The 16367-nt window shown below is 39.9% G+C and overlaps 1 non-coding gene across 1 annotated transcript; it reads left to right on the top strand.

Annotated features, from left to right (window-relative positions):
- The first annotated feature begins 8113 nt into the window (after nt 1-8113).
- LOC132582025 (U6 spliceosomal RNA) lies at nt 8114-8220 on the top strand. Its single transcript, XR_009556160.1, has one exon. It is a non-coding gene; the product is annotated as a U6 spliceosomal RNA (small nuclear RNA).
- Nucleotides 8221-16367: the final 8147 nt, after the last annotated feature.

The raw sequence follows: 16367 nt of genomic DNA, 5'->3' as shown, positions 1-16367 counted from the left end.
ATGACATCATGAGAACATTTCAAATGGAAAAAGAATCAGCAAAAAGCATCCCAGCTGCATGTGCAGTCATTGCTTGCATGGAACAGTGTTTGCTGAGCAGTCATGGTCTTGAGAGCAATTTTGCCACAAGAAAATTACTGTAGAACTCAAAGCAAACTGTGCTGGAAAGCATAAAGTGTGCATGCATGCTCCAGTGTGCTGTGCCCTGCTGCTAATTGCTATGTGATAGTTTTATGCATATATTTATTTACCTGTTGACTGCAGAAGAGCCTGTGCCCCCTTTTTGCTGGATCTTGTACTGCAGGGGTGGCCGACGGTAGCTCTCCAGATGTTTTTTGCCTACAACTCCCATCAGCCCCAGTCAGCATGGCCAATGCTGGCTGGGGCTGATGGGAGTTGTAGGCAAAAACATCTGGAGAGCTACCATTGGCCACCCCTGTTGTATGGATGGGCAAAAGGAAGTGGAGCGAATGATTAAAATGTGGAATTTGCTGCTAGAGGATGTAGTGGTCCTGCAGGCATAGATGGCTATAAAAAGAGATTAGACTGATCCATGAAGGGAGAAGTCTGTTATCAGTGGCTACAAACCCTGGTGAGTAGTGGGAACCTCCATGTTCAGAGGCAGTAAACCTCTGAATACCAGTGCCAGGAGGCAACATGAGGGGAAGGCCTTGATCTCTGTGTCCTGTTTTTAAACCTCCAGAGGAACTGGTTGGCCCCTGTATGAGACAGGATGCTGGAATAGATGGGCCCTGGGTCTGATCCAGCAGGCTCTTCTTCTGAAGGGCATTTTCAAGCCTGAAATAGTTGGTTTGTCATTCAGGCCATTATAACGTTGCCTTGTCAATAGTTCCTTGTCAGGTTTTCAGTTCTACCCCACATTGAGGCTTCACTGTTGTACCTCACTCCTGTGCTGTTGCCCTCCTTGCCAGCAGCTGATTTTAAAAGCCTGCCAGTGAGTTCATTGTTTGTACAAATAACTCATCCTCTGTGTTTGACCCGTTGTTTACCTTTGTCCTGTGTGATGTTGCATTACAGGTTTGCTCTGGTTTGTCTTTGGGAGGGTATTTGTCTCTCTTTTTCTGAAGTTTGATTCTTGTGGACGCTTGGTTGCAGGCCTAATACATTTGGAGCAGTTAATAGCACCTTGCAAACATGAAGCACGCTGGCATAATTGGTATGAGGTTTGCATGCTGCAGGAGTTGGTGCTATAAATGAACTGAGCTCTTCCATGTTGGGATTTAGTGATATTTGCTTACTGCTTTTCTTTGTTGCTCAAAGGAGTTTTCAACAACAAAAAATAGTATAAGAAGGTTAAAAATGATAAAAAAAATTACTCAAGGGTTCTTGTTGAAAAGGTCTGCTTTAATTTTCTTTTTTCTTAAAGAGCAGTGAAGATGTCATGGCCCTGATTTCACTGGTTATTCTGTTCATAGGAATGTGGCCACTTAAAACAACCCACCCACCCCCCTCCCCCTGGTGCTCTGTCCCAGATAGTCCCTTATTGAGTAAGCCCTGCTGGGAGGAGTGGAAAGCTTTCTCTGGTTTATAATAGGAAAGTCTGTCCAGTAAGTATATGGACACAGGCCATATGGAGCTTTAAAGGTGAAAGCAAGCACCTTGAATCCAGAGCAAACTGGTGGCTAATGTAGATGCTCTGAAACTTCAATGATGTGACCGGATCTATTGCTGCAGTTTGTGCTAATTGAAGGTTCTGAGTTGTCTTCAAGGGCATCCCTATGTAGTGTGTTGGCTAGCCTTTTGGCTATCGTAGCATGAATCTGAGGTCAGTTTGGCTGGTTTCAGACACTTCTGAGCTAGATATAATTGAAAAATGGCATTCTTAGCAATAACTGATTTCTTTCTCTAACCACAAAGTTGGGTTTGAGGATAGAATTAGGGTCTTAACTGAATTCAGCAACCTCGAGATATCTTGTTCAAAGTCGGTAGAACACTCCCTCTCATAGCATGCACTTATAATATTTTCAGAAGTAGCCATGAGCTAGGGCAGACCTTAGCAGATTGCAACCCAACACTCTGAATATAGCTCTCCAAGCCATGTATTGTGGTATACCAAGAGCTCAGAATGTCTCTTGTTTTTGCCACCTCCTGGGACTACAGCAACTGGGACTTGCCAGATGTTCATCAGGCCACCATGGGGCTTGTGACTCATGTTCAGCTTGGTGGTTGCAAGTTGCGCAAGACCTGAGCTGAGGCTATCAGTAGTGAATCATAGGGTTGAAAGGGACCTGCAGGGTTATCTAGGCCAAACCCCTGCACAATGCAGGGAATTCACAAATACCGCCCCCCTTTAAATTCACAGGATCTGCATTGCTGTCAGATGGCCATCCAACCTCTGTTTAAAAACCTCCAGCGAAGGAGAGCCCACCACCTCTCGAGGAAGCCTGTTCTACTGAGGAACCGCTCTAATGAAGTAAATGAATATCAGTGTTTGGTGCCTTGCTTTGGCAGGATTTTGGCACCTATGGTATAAAGAATGGGATTTTATGGGGAAAGCTGGCAGAATGAGTTGGCTCATGTATCTTTCCCAGCCTTCCGCCAGAAGCCTGTCGCTTGTCCCAGACAGCTGATAGCAGGAAATGAAGGAAGAGGTGATTTCTCCCCAGCTGCCCTGCAAGGAGCAGGCTGTTGCGTGAAGGAGATAGTGTGGAAAGATCCAGTCAGTTAACCCATTCAACAAGTTTTTTTTGCTGAGAACCCATTTGTTTTCCAGCCTTACCTTCTTGCAAGCACAGGTGATAGTTGTGAGGCAGGGGTCTTGAGCGGCGTAAGAGCAGAATTGCATGTAATTTTGAAGAATGCTGTGCTATTTGTTAAGTTGAGCTCTCCTTTAGAAAGATGCTTAAATTTTTTTATTGTGTGTGTGTGCATGCTTTTAGTGCAGGTATGGCCAAAATTACTGATTACATGCGATAATCTTCAGGAAATCAATGGACACAAGATATATTTTATTAATTTGCTGCTCAACACTTCTGCCTCTCTGGTTCTCCAGCTTAGCAGTTCCCCAAAATTGTGGGTTAGTGAGCTATTGTAGCCTTCCGCCTTGGATGTAAGGCACATGAGCAATTAATCTGGCGTCCCACTCTGCAAATGAGGTAACATTTTGCTGGCGTTTGATCTAACTTTGGTACCTTGGCTGATGTTGGCCATAAATGCTAAAGCTTGCATTTTGTTCCAAGGAAGCTTCATGACTTGATCCTGGCTTCTTGATACTTCCTTCCACAGGGAGGTGGGCACTGTCTGAAGGTAATCTGTGGGTCCCTTTTCTAGTAAAAAGGGGAGCAGCTACTTGCTCAGTTAGACCAGGCAGGCAAGCAGTGCTGCAGGGGTCAAAGTCTGCATCATCATTGTTTTTGGTAGTGCCGTGTGTGCAGAATAATTGTATCTTCAGTAAAGAGGGAAAGTGCTTACTTCTAGAAGACTTGAGTTCATTGCTCTGTTTTCTACATACATCCTTGGCAGGACTCTAAGCGAAAACAGTTCCTTGGCTGTAAATTCTGCTATAATTAATAATACTTCCACGCTAATGTGCATAAAGCTGCTCTAGTAAAGTCCATTTACTATAATAATAATAATAACAACAACAACAACTATGGAGTATGTGCCATTAAGCTGAGTCTTACTTCCAAGTAAGCATAGGCCCACTTTTTTCTGTCAAACTCGGGAAGCCTTATTTCCCCCCCGCCCCCATCTGTGAAATTGTCTCCCTGCCTGGCAAGATATTTCTGTGAATGGAAATGTTAAAGACTTGATGTGCTAGGATACAGATGTATTGGGGCCATGTAAGCACCTAAAGATAGAAACTGTGAGCTCTTCAGGGGAGGGAACTGAACAAAATCAGGAGGAGTGAAAATACAGAATGACCTCTCTAAGAATTTGTGATGACGAGTTCTATTTCTGACCTTACCATCTTACTGGGAAGAGGGCACAGAGAAGGAATGTGGTCATGAAGCCACATTTCTGTGCTCTTTGGCACTCTTAAGAGTTTTTAATCCCATAAATGAAATCTTAGATAAATTCAAAGATGACTGTTCTCCTGTTAAAAGTTCCCTGAAAAAAACACCTTGATTCCCTCCCCCTCGAGTTGTGACTTTATTTGTCAGAAAGCGCTCCATAGCTATTGGTACAACTCTAAAGTGCTGCCCAGGTGGTTGAATTTGAAGCAAATAGTAAACTATTAGATGCAAGGGAGTATTTATTGTCTGTTGTTGCTTTTCCTTAGAACTGTACAACATGGAAATCTGAAAAAGGTATTAAATACAATCAATAAAAAATAATACAGCAAAGACAGATTGAAAGCAGCAGAAGAATGATCACAATTCAGTAAGGAAGTCAACCAGTGCCTTGGGAAGGCCCTTCACTTAAAAAAACAACTACTTTACTTGCAAACAGAAGCTGTCAAGGAAGGATCCTAAATTGGAGTACCGAAAAGTAGGAACTGCCTCCGATTTTATTTTTCTCAACCCAAGTTCACAGAGTAAGGCCATCATTGCTCAGTACATAGGATGGAGAGGAACATATTGGGGAAGGCAGCTTAGGCTGAAGTAGGAAACATTTTTGGCTGAGGGAGAGGGCATGTGTATCACTTTTAAAACACTTGTATATGAGCTCCAAAGTCTGTGTGTGTGTGTGTGTGTGTGTGTGTGTATATATATATATATATATATATTGCTCAGTACATAGGATGGAGAGGAACATATTGGGGAAGGCAGCTTAGGCTGAAGTAGGAAACATTTTTGGCTGAGGGAGAGGGCATGTGTATCACTTTTAAAACACTTGTATATGAGCTCCAAAGTCTGTGTGTGTGTGTGTGTGTATATAGTGGTATATCATTGGATGGAGAGTGCTGGAAACTGCCCCAAGTGCTAATTTGGATGAATTATAAAAAATTCTGTTTGGCCATTCTCTCACTTACTCATCTTTCCTACCTTCTGTGCATTTTATTCAGAAGCACTTGCATCTCCCTTTAGTGGTCAAAGGAAACCTTTAATTCAGATTCAACCTCTGGCACACGGGACTGACAAATCCCAGTGGTATCTTTGGTCCTTGCTCTTACCTGGATAGCCCAGGCTAGCCCGACCTTGGAAGCTAAGTAGGGTCGGCCCTGGATAGTATTTGGATGGGAGACCTCCAAGGAAGACCAGGGTTGTGACGCAGAGGCAGGCAATAGCAGACCACCTCTGAATGTCGTTTCCCTTGAACACCCTATGGGGTCACCGTAAGTCAGCTGTGACTTGCTGTACTTTCTGCCACCACCATCTTTGGTCCTCTGTATAAGATTTAGCAGCTGACCTCATTTTGCTTTCCTGATGATAGAACCTGGGGTGTGAGCAGGACAGGTTTCTGGTGTCATTGGATTGTACATGTTTGTCATCAGATGAATAACGTTTCCTCAAGGGGTGTCTGGTTAAAAAAAAATTGTTCAGCTGTTCGTTCTCTGCATGGAGGGTCATAAATTTATGGATGTCCATGTTCCCCCTCTTGGTGGTGGTTTTTCCACAAGAGTATTTCAGTTGCCATTTTCTGCACCTCTTTCCAGTTCCTCGCTAATACATACTGCAGATTGTTTCCACTAATCCTTTCAGAATAGGCTGTCCAGTGGGACTAGAAAAGTCCAAGTGACTAGAAATTTGAATCTGCCATCTAGCTAGCCAGTATAATGTTTTAGCCCAGTTTGGGGCTGGCATCTAAGAATTAACAGGGCTGCCTTCTAAAAATGTGAAGGCACCTCGGAATTGCAGATTTCACCCCTCTGGCGCTGCTGTGCTTGTTACCATAGTAAGAACTGGACTGCCAGTCTGTGAGCAAAGGTTCCTTTTATCTTTCAAGAGTCCACTTCCTGGACTTTGGGACTGAGCACAGCATTGAACAGAGAGAACTGGAATCTGCCACAAGTGCTAACTTGGATGGATTAGAAACATTTTGCCTGGCAGTTTCCATAGTTGCTCACTTTTTCTGCTGTGCTGATAAACCAGCATAAAGTCTGGAAAAAAAAGGCAAAAAAAATACACCTTGATATCCTGCACTGTTGATTGGGAGGCTGTGACGTCGCCTGCATTTAGCTAGGGATTTGTCTGCCTCCATCGATTCGCAGATAGGCATCACAGTTCAGCGGCTGCCCTGCTTGCTAAAATGGAGCAGGCGAACACGTGTGCGTGCCAGCAAAACAAAACACAGCTGGCAGCACAGCTAATTTTAGGCTCCCTTTGCTTGGTCTGCTTGGAAGGTTCTTTGTGGAAAGGAATTCCACCAGTGATGAATCTTGACATCTCTTGAACTTTGACAATGGCTCCGATGTCCGTGTAAGGAAGCAGCCGTAGTGAAATTTCTGTTAGCAGAATTCAAGTGTATCTTCACATTATTAAGATCTGCTTATTCATGGTGCCTTGGATAAATCTGGCAGGTTTGGGCTTCCCATCCATTTCTTTTGGAACTCATATTGGTATAATGGTATAACTTATAGGGTTCAGTAGCCTCTTTGGTGAATTGGTAGGTTATCAAGTTCAAATGTCTTATTAGATTAAGTATTTTATTAGATTAAGTGTTTTGTTCATATTTTTTGTATTGAGGTTCAGTAGTCCATTTTATCATAGTTGTATGTTAGAAGGAGCACTCGATTTTAATGGCCTTGGATTTGGTAATTCAAGTGATGTGAAAGCCAAGATTTCTAATGCCCATGAAAATAGGTTTAGCATATGTAATATGTAGGTATCTATCAGAAAAATTGGTTTAGCACAGGTAATAAATAGGTATCTATTAGTAAAATATATATATATTCCTGGAGATGTAACATTTCTGGGAATGCTGAAATCAGGGGGAAAATGTTTCCCCTATTTTTTTTTGGGGGGGGGGGAGGATTTTTGAGAAAAATGGAAATATATGCAGTACTTTCCTATCAATCCTAAACTTGCTTTAACAGCATCAAATGTATCATTTGTATCTTTCCATATAAAAATATACCATTTGGTGTTATAGTATTTCAAAGTATAAATGCCTTAGTTTTCTATGAATGGAATTGGAAGCATACCCAATATTTGAGAGCAAGAGAGTTGCAAACAGCTGTACCCCATGCTCTTTTAGCATCTGTGTCTTAATTTCTGCCATCTTGAGAGTAGGCAATAATAAAAATTGAAATTAGAAGGCAAACTTTGAAGTAAATAAAAGAGTGTTACTTGAAAAGGAACAGTGTAATGTAGTTACAATTAGAGAAGTAAAATTGCCAGAAGTTTTGAAGCCATGGGAAAACCCCCATTTTCCCTCCAGGAAACTGGGAAAAATTGAAATACATGCAGTTATTACTGTCCTATCAAATCAAGCTAATTTTAGTAATTTAACAACAGAAAATGCATCATTTATAACTTAGCGTGTAAAATTGCAATGCCTTAGTTTTCCACAAACAAAATTGCTAGTACAACCAGTGCTTAAGAGAAAACTGTGACTGATGCACTTTATTCTGTCTTACCCCCTATACCTTAATTTTTGCGATCTGAAAAATAAAAAAAAAGGTGTTAAATGGAAAACACAAGCTTTGTGTTAAATATATGGTGAGAAAAAGGGCTTGTATGAAGGGTCAATAATAATTATTTGCACAGCTAGATGTAGTTCAAGTTAGGTGCTGTCTTCTTCCTTCTGTAGCTGCTGTTTAGAGAGAGCTCAGTTTTTAATAAAACTTTCAGGGTTTTCCTGTGAGGCTTTGGTGCAGTTTCTGCCCCACCGCCTTCTGATCTTTTCTCCCTCCAGCACGGTAGTGCAATAAGCCACTTGATACCCAGTCTTTGGGTCTGTGTGTCATAGTGGTCTGAGGGAGAGGTGGAAAGGTCATCCATAAAGGAGAGTCAGGTCAAAAGAGCCACAGAAGCAGTGAAAGCCCTATGTGCTGCCCTCATGAAGATCAGGTATCCTTAGGAGTTTGAGGTGTATTTAAGAGCTGTATATGTCTACAGCATGCCCACCTTGTCTTTAACTCATTCTAAAAGACAAAATATTGCATGGGAATCTCCCCACCCCTGTACTCCCCCCAAAAAAGGCCTTTTGGGGAAAAAAGGAAAACTTTTCTCCCCTGAATTTTTTTGAGGCCTTCACATCCCTACTACTGCTAAATTTGACAGCGCATATAGTAAAATTGGAACAATACAGAGAAGACCAGCATGGCCCCTGTGTGAGGATGGCGTGCAAATTCAAGTCTGAATATCAAGTAAACATAGTAAAGTCTGAATATCAAGTGAACATATCAAAGAGTTCAGTGTTTTTTTACGTAATGTAGAAAACACTGAACTTTTTAATATATTATCCTTGCAGCCTGTAGAGCATACTGTTTCTAAAATTGTTCCTATGTAAACAATAGGAACCAGTGTGGTGTAGCATGTTGTACTAGGATCTTTGAGGATCAAATCCCCACTGCCATGGAACCTTGCTGGGTGACCTTGGTCTAGTGACACACACTCAGCCTAACCTACCTCATAGGGTTGCTGTGAGGATAATGTGGGGCAGCTGAGAATATTGTAAGCTGCTTTGGGGTCTCCACTGGGGAGAAAAGTAGGGTATAAATAAATAAAAATATCCTTGAAAAAATGTGGTGTGTATCTGTAGTACACATAAGAATTATTATTTAATGCTTTTAAACAGGCATGCATTAAAAATTTCACGCTACACATTCTGGGTGAGTAAAATCTTGTCTTCAAAAGCATTTTATTTATCATAACAGAAAAAAAGTATTTCACAAGCGGTATTTTCGGTGCTCCTGTACCCCATGCTCCCATTTTCCCCATTGATGAAACAGAAAAATGTTAAGGTGGGGGATGTAGCTCCTCCATTCTCGCCTGAATTCTGCTCCCGTCCCCCCAGGCCTTTATATCTGTAGGCATGCCAGGCAGTTGTTCAGTTAAATTTTGTGAACTGCTTGGTGAGTTGACTGCACGTTGTTTGGCTATGACTGAACATTCTGTGAAGCCAGGAACACGAACATGTAGGGTGCAAGTTTTGGTAGGTAGCTGTGTTGATCTGCAGTAGAAGAGGAAGACTTGAGTCCAGTATAGTGATATCAACCTCCAGGTGAGGACTGAAGTTCTCTTGGAATTATTCCTGATCTTCAGACTTCAGTTACCCTAAAGAAAATGGCGCCTTTTGGAGGGCAGGCTGTATGCTATTCCACCAAGAAGCCCTCTCATCCCCAAACTCTGCCCTCCCCACCGCTGCCCCTCAATCTACAGGAATTTCTCAAGCCATAGCTGGCAACCCTAGTCCCAGTAGCGTCTTAAAGAACAACAAGAGTTTCCTGACACAGGCTTTTGAGAGTAAAGCTCCCTTTGTCAGATAGGTCACAACTCTTTTTGTTATGTTATCATGTGGGAACAAATGATTTCCTGCCCCCTAACTCTGGTAATCAGCCAGGGACAACTTTAGTTGCACTAGAGACCTCCCTATGCTGGTGGGGTGGGGTGAAATGTGGGCTAGAATAGCCATTCTCCCCCCTCTCAGCTGCTCCAGGCAAGGCGTGCTTCCATTGTGTCTCCAAGGAATATGTCTCTTGCAGCAGTGGGCAATGCACAGGTGCTGGCCTGAGCCTGCAGAGCAGTTGTGTTGGCTGCTTTCCCATAACTAAGGCCAGCAACTGCCAAGCCCAGGGCAACTCTGGGAATACTGTATTCAGAGAGCTCCTAAGCTGCGCTGTTACCTTCTGTAGGCACCTCCCCCGTGCTGCTTCCATTGGAGCTGCCAGGTGCAGCAACTTTAGGGTGCATGCTGTCACCAGAGACATGCACAGGCACTAAAACTCAGCACACGTAGATTTGCTGGGGGAAAAAATTGCGTGGCATCTTCAGAGAAGGATAAAATCTGAACGCTGGCGTTTGGTGTTTGCAAGTCTGCAAGTTTCATTGAGCCGCTGTCTGGGCTGTCTGATGTTGCACGAGCCAGGTGGTAAGAACAGGGGATTCAGGACGTGAGATAGTTACAGATATTCTGACTGCTCAGGGGTAAACTGTTGATGCAGGAGCTAAAGTGGAGAGAAGGGTGTCGTGTCATTGGTGGCAAAGGCTGCAGAGGGGCAAAGAGCGTTTGGGCTTCATTGCGTTTTCTGCTTCCTTGGGGCCATTTGCCTCAGCTGGTGGTTGAAATTAGTAGATGAAAAGTGAATGGACTCCAATTTTGGAGTGTGTTGCTATATGAGTTGAATGCATGTGATTTTAGCTTGGTGGAATGGTTATGCCTGAACTTGGAATGAAATCTTCTGTTAATGAAATCTTCTGTTAACTGACATTGACTGATACACTGATATACTGGTTGTTTTTAATTATGTAAATTATTATTGTATTTTAATTTTTTAAACCCTATTGTTAGAATGATTATGTTGTGAGCCGCCCTGAGCCCGCCTCGGTGGCGTAGGGCGGGATATAAATCAAATCAAATGAAATGAAATAATGTCAGAAGCTTTTTGGTACTAACCAAGTCTCTTGTTCTAAATAAACAGAAATGATTATTTTTGCAGCAACATGGCTTTCTGGAATATCGGTGACTTTAACAACTCTTAAAACAGACTCCCGAACACGGCATTCCCTTTCTTGAACAAATGTTATCTAGCATATAGGCAAAGGAATACATGGAACCAAGATGGCTCAGCATCTGGTGAGGTGCCGACTTCCGGGGAGGAAAATGGCGAGCTGAGTTGTCTCTCGTAACGGGAGCAAGCTGAAGGTCTTGTTCGGGGTAGTGGAGGGCAAACCAAAGCCCACTGCCTACCTTTCTCAGTGAGAGAAAGGTCCAAGACTTGCACTAAAAACTTTAGAAGAGATTTACCTTGGCTGAAAAGGAGCTTTGGAGAAGGGTCCTTTGAGGCTTTGAGGAGTCTCAGAAGTTTGCAAAATTATCGTCTGCAAGATCTCTCAGAGCCATTGATTTGGCATAAGCTCGTCACGATCCTAACCTTCTGGGACATTTTTAAACAACTAAAGTCTTGGAAGACCAGTGGAACTTGGATAAACAGAGGAAAAAAGGTACAGAAACTCTTCTTTCACTCCGGAGCTATTTACAGACTAAAGAGACGTTTTAAAGGTGGAAATAAGGGGAAAATATAAAACTTGCAAGTAGAAGAAGGGAAGGGTGAAGTTTGGACTATTTTGACATAAAAGACAGTGTTAAAAACTGCTAAAAATTGAAGAGAAATCATTGTTGTGTCTACTTACGATTTGTGGAATGTAAACAACCATACTGCGCAGGAATATACTGGAACAGTCCTCTAACTCTACTGAGCAAGACAGGAAGTGCGTCAAGCAATCTATAAGGTTGAAGGTGACAGAGACAGGAAGCAGTAAAGAAAAAAGCCTACTCTACATCATAGAGAAACATCGGCAGCCATTGCTGGGAGGTCCAATTTAAAACATCGTTTTAAAAAGATTTGGGACTTTAAAAAGTGACAGAAACGACAGGGAAAAGGGTAAGAAGATAAGAACTATTGACTACATTATTGGTGGGCTCCTGGGGTGATTTTAAAAGGGAAAAAAAATCTTTAAAAGGAGAAAAAATCGCGGCCGCCATTTTGGATTTTTTAAAGACTTTTTTGTTAAATATCTTTGCTTTGGGGGCTCAGAAACCAGCGAAATTGGGCTTGCTGGAAAGGGCAAGCCCTGCTCTATTGAACCTGACTGTCAGATTTTAAATTGGTGAGGTCAAAAATTTCGTCATTTTTTTAAAGGGGAAAAATTCTTCAAAAATTTATATCTGGGCCTGGGAAGCTCAGAAGAAAACAGAACAAAGTTTAATTGAGAGAGAAAATTTAGACCTTCTGAACTTGGTAGTCAAACTTGCAAATTGTGCGACGGAAATTTTTGGTATTTTAATTGCATCCCCCTTGCTCTTTGCTTAAATGTCAGAGCCCAGGCAGCTCCGAACAAGAGCCCTTTCATTAGAAAAAATGCAAGACCAAATGGAGGCTATGGAAGCCAGGATTATGAAAGCAGTTAAGAAAATGATGGAAGAGTTGAAGGAAGAACTTACTACAGTGATTAAAAAAGAAGTGGATGACCTCAAAAACCAAATTGGGAAAATAGACAAGAAAGTACAGGAGGTGGAGGAGAAAGTTAAAACACATGATACCACCTTGCTGAAAGTACAAGAAAAAGTGACGATTCACGACTGCAAATTAATGGAAAATCAGCTACGTTTGAGAGGAGTACCTGAGGAAGAGAATGATGATTTGAAAGGATATATAACAAACATAATCGCAGAATTCTTAGAAGAAGACCCTGATAAGACTAAAAGCATGTATGATCACATGTATAGAGTCAACTCGTTATATGCCAAAAAAAATAACTTACCAAGAGATGTGGTTGTAAGATTCATGACAAAGGAAATGGTGGGAAGGATTATGAAGAGAAACTTTGAACAATCATTGATAGTAAGAGGTAGCAGAGTGAGAATTATGAAGGAGCTACCGAAAGAAGTGATAAATGACAGGAGAACATATAAAAAGTTGACAGAAAAATTGAAAGACAATGGCACAAGGTATAGATGGATAATCCCCGAGGGTGTGAGCTTTGAACTCCAGGGGAAGAGAGTCACGATCACAAATGCCCGAGAACTGAGGAGATTTTTTGAAGAAAATAAAGAATTTGCACCATGATGGATTACAAACTATTGTCTTGGAATGTTAATGGACTAAATTCACCACAAAAAAGAAGGGCAACTTTTCATTGGATTAAAAAGCAAAATTGTAATATAATTTGTTTGCAAGAAGTCCACATTAAACAAAAGGATTATAAATTTTTATGGAACAAACAATTGGGAAGGGAATTTTTTTCGTTAGCTGACCAGAAAAAAAGGGGAGTAGTTTTTTATATTAAACAAGACCTGGAGCCAAAATTGGTATTTAAAGATAAGGATGGAAGATTTGTAGCAGTGGAAATAACATCAAATGGGAAAAAAACGCTGTTATTGGGACTATATGCACCTAATGGTGCAAAAGATGTTTTTTTTAAAGACATTACACAACAACTAGATGAGTTGACCTACGATCAAATACTCTTAATGGGAGATTTTAATGGAACAGTTGAGAACTCATTGGATAGATCCGGAGGGAAAAAAAATAGTGGAAAAGAAGGAAAATTGCCAAAGTCTTTTTTTGAATTAGTAAAACAGGAAAATTTGGAGGACATATGGAGAAAGTTTAACCCTGAAGTGCGGGACTATACTTTTTTTTCTGCAAGACATAAGACATTTTCTAGAATTGACATGCTATGGGGAACCAGAGATTTAGGCCTCATAACAAGAAAGATAGAGATTTTGCCTAAAATTGGCACTGACCATAACCCAATAATGTGGATTACAAAACTGTCCAAAAGATTGAGAAGATGGAGATTGAATGAAGACTTGCTACAGAACAAAGAAACAGTGACTTTCCTAGGAAAAGAAACTAAAGAATTTTTCCAAGTGAATGATAAAGAAGATATCGATTTTCAGACGGTCTGGGATGCTTATAAAGCAGTAATGAGAGGGTTGCTGATTACTTTGAACAATAAAGATAAAAGGGAAAAAGAAAAACAACTACTGGATATTCAAAATGAAATAAAGAAAAAAGAAAGAGAGCTGAGGAAAAGACCAGGGAAAAAGAAAATTCTAAGGGAAATTTCAATATTGCAAACTCAACTAAGACATTTATTAAACAAAGAAGTAGAATGGAATTTGAAAAGGCTCCAGCAAAAATCGTTTGAAGGAGCAAATAAGACGGGGAAATACTTGGCGTGGCAGCTGAAAAAAAAGAGGGAAAATAAAATAATTAATAGAATTGTGATAGATGAAAGAGACGTAGTTACTCAAGAGGGAATAAAAAGAGAATTTTTTAAGTATTATGCCAAGCTGTTTAAAGGTGCTGAAGTAAAGAGAAAAAAGATAGATGAATATCTACAGAAAATAAAAATTGAGCCATTAACTGAGAATATGAGAAAAATTTTGAATGACCCAATTGAAAAAATAGAAATTGAGGCAGCAATCAACGTGATGAAAAATGATAAAGCTCCCGGGCCAGACGGTTGTACAGCCAAGTATTTTAAAATGTTTAAAGATGAATTAATACCAAAATTACAGAAGCTGATGAATGCAATAAGAGTCAAAGGGAAGGTACCAAATACATGGAAAGAAGCTGTTATTTCTTTGATACCTAAAGAAGAAAGAGATGTTACAAATGTGAAAAATTACAGACCAATTTCACTTTTGAACAATGATTATAAAATATTTACAAGAATTCTGGCAGAACGTCTTAAGCAATATTTGATAAATTTTATAAAAGAGGACCAAGCCGGTTTTCTTCCCAAAAGACAAATAAGAGACAATATTAGAACTGTTGTAAATATTGTAGAATATTATGAAAGACATCCAGAAAAGGAAGTAGCGCTATTTTTTGCGGATGCAGAAAAAGCATTTGACAATTTAAATTGGGACTTTATGTTTGCAGTGATGGAAAAAATGGAGCTTGGAGAAAGTTTTATAAGAATGATAAAGGCAATATATTCTGAACAAAGTGCAAGGCTGTGCATCAACGCAGATCTTACAGATGAAATGAAAATTAGTAAAGGTACCAGACAAGGCTGCCCGCTTTCGCCATTGCTGTTTATAATGACTCTTGAAATTTTACTAATGCAGATTCAAGAAGAAAAAGATTTAGAAGGACTACAAATAAAAGGATTTACCTATAAATACAGAGCATTTGCAGATGATATAATGTTTATAAATGAAAATCCTTTACAAGTTACACCTTTGTTGTTAATGAGAATACAAGAGTTTGGGGAGTTGGCGGGACTTTATATAAACAAAGAAAAATCAAAAATCTTATGTAAGAATATGCAGAAAAATAGACAACAAGAACTACAAAGACTAACGGGTTGTGAAGTTACCTCTAAGGTAAAATACCTAGGGGTAGAGATAACAATGAAAAATATTGATTTGTTTAAGAACAATTATGAAAAGCTATGGCGTAAAATAGAAGAAGATATGCTAAAGTGGAACAAGCTCAATTTGTCACTGTTGGGTAGAATAGCTGCAGTAAAAATGAATATTTTACCAAGGATTATGTATCTGTTTCAAACCATCCCCATTGTGAAAGACGCTAAGCAATTTGATAAATGGCGAAGAAAAATTTCGGAATTCGTGTGGGCCGGGAGGAAACCTAGAATTAAAATGAAAGTCCTGATAGATGCGAAAGAGAGAGGTGGATTCCAATTACCAGATTTGAAACTGTATCATGAAGCAATTTGTTTAGTATGGTTAAAAGAATGGATAACGTTATTAAATAAAAAACTTCTAATGTTAGAAGGCCATGGAAAAAAATTCGGCTGGCATGCATATTTGTACTATGAAAAAAAGAAGATAGACGGTCTTTTCTCTCACCATTATATAAGGAGTAGCTTATTAAATGTGTGGATAAAGTACAAGAAATATGGTGATGAGAGGAGACCTTTATGGATAGTGCCGGCTGAAGTGATAAAGTTAACGGCCAAAACAGTCAAGGAAAAACAACTATCATACAACCAGTTACTAAAAATACAAAGCGGGAAAATAGAATTGAAAACTGCAGAAGAACTAAACTATAAATATGATTGGTTTCAAATGCAACAAATAAAAAGTTTGATGGAGAATGATATCAAAGCTGAAGGAATAAGGAAAGAACAAACAGAAATGGAAAGAGTTCTGCTTGGAGATAATGAGAAATTAATTTCAAAAGTGTACAAATTACTTTTACAATGGGCTACAGAAGATGAAGTAGTGAAATCTCAAATGATAAAATGGGCAATTAATGTAAATAAAGAAATAAAGATGGAATCTTGGGAATATCTGTGGAAAAATTCCATGAAACTCGCAACATGTCATAGTATTAAAGAGAACTGTTTTAAGATGATGTATAGATGGTATATGACTCCAAAAAAATTAGCAAAGATGAACAATAAGATGCCAGATAGGTGCTGGAAATGTAAAAAGCATGAAGGTTCTTTCTACCATATGTGGTGGACTTGTGAAAGAGCTAAAATGTTTTGGCAAATGATTCAACAAGAGATATCTAAGATCCTGGGATATGAATTCAATAAAGAGGCAGAGACTTTTCTGCTGGGATTACAAATGGAAAAATTTCCAAAAGAAGATAGAACATTAATATGGTACTTGCTCTCAGCTGCTAGGACATTGTATGCGCAGTTGTGGAAGCAAGAAAAAATACCAGAAAAATGGGACTGGATTATGAAAGTTATGTCATGGAGTGAAATGGACAAATTAACAAGAAAATTAAGAGACTGTGATTTAGAACTTTTTAACCAAGAGTGGAAGAAATTCAGAAGATATGTAGAGAAAGAGTGGAAAATAAAAGG

The sequence above is a fragment of the Heteronotia binoei genome, chromosome 13, assembly GCF_032191835.1.
Source record: "Heteronotia binoei isolate CCM8104 ecotype False Entrance Well chromosome 13, APGP_CSIRO_Hbin_v1, whole genome shotgun sequence".
In the NCBI taxonomy this organism is placed as follows: domain Eukaryota; kingdom Metazoa; phylum Chordata; class Lepidosauria; order Squamata; family Gekkonidae; genus Heteronotia; species Heteronotia binoei.
This window is presented reverse-complemented; position numbering and strand designations above follow the sequence as displayed.